Consider the following 801-nt stretch of genomic DNA (forward strand, 5'->3'; position numbering starts at 1 on the left):
GAGAGAGAGAGAGAGAGAGAGAGAGAGAGAGAGAGTCAGAGATACGGGGTACATCTCAACCGCATGCCAAAGCAGCAGCTGTGAAATCAACTTATCTGGTTCTCAATAAGCATTTTGTGTGTGTGCATGCGTGCTAAGTTGCCTCAGTCGTGTCGGACTCTTTGTGATCCCATGGACTGTAGCCCACCAGGCTCCTCTGTCCATGGGATTCTCCAGACAAGAGTACTGGAGTGGGTTGCCGTGCTCTCCTCCAGGGGAATCTTCCTGACCCAAGGATCCAACCTGCATTTCTTGAGTCTCTTGCATTGGCAGGTGGGTTCTTTACCACTAGTGCCACCTGGGAAGCCCAATAAGCATTTTAAAAATGATATTTCAGGAATTCCTTGGTCGTCCAGTGGTTAGGACTCCAGGATTTCACTGCCAAGGGGCTGGGTTCAATCTCTAGTCAAGGAACTAAAACTGTGGAACGCTCTCAGTATGGCCAAAAAAAAAGGACATGTCTTTTACTCAATTTTTAAAATTTCTTTTAATATAGTTATTTATTTATTTAGTTTGGCTGCGTTAGGTCTTAGTTGCAGCCCACGGGATCTTTCTTCGTGGTGCATAGACTCTAGTTGTGGCACATGGGCTTCAGTAGTTGTGACATGCGGGCTCACAGAACATGTGGCTCTGGGGCTTTGTTGCTCTGTGGCATAGGGAATTTTAGTTCCCCAACCAGGGATTGACCTCGTGTCCCCTGAATTGCAAGGCAGATTCTTAATCACTGGACTACCAAGGAAGTCCCTACTTTTTTTTTTTTTT

The 801-nt window shown here is 46.2% G+C and overlaps 1 protein-coding gene across 1 annotated transcript in view; it reads left to right on the forward strand.

Moving 5' to 3' along the window:
* Positions 1–801, forward strand: part of ICAM3 (intercellular adhesion molecule 3) — an 8013-nt gene that overhangs the window by 1817 nt on the left and 5395 nt on the right. The window lies entirely within an intron of this gene.

This window comes from Bison bison, unplaced genomic scaffold (assembly GCF_000754665.1).
Source record: "Bison bison bison isolate TAMUID 2011002044 unplaced genomic scaffold, Bison_UMD1.0 scf7180017864492, whole genome shotgun sequence".
In the NCBI taxonomy this organism is placed as follows: Eukaryota; Metazoa; Chordata; class Mammalia; order Artiodactyla; family Bovidae; genus Bison; species Bison bison.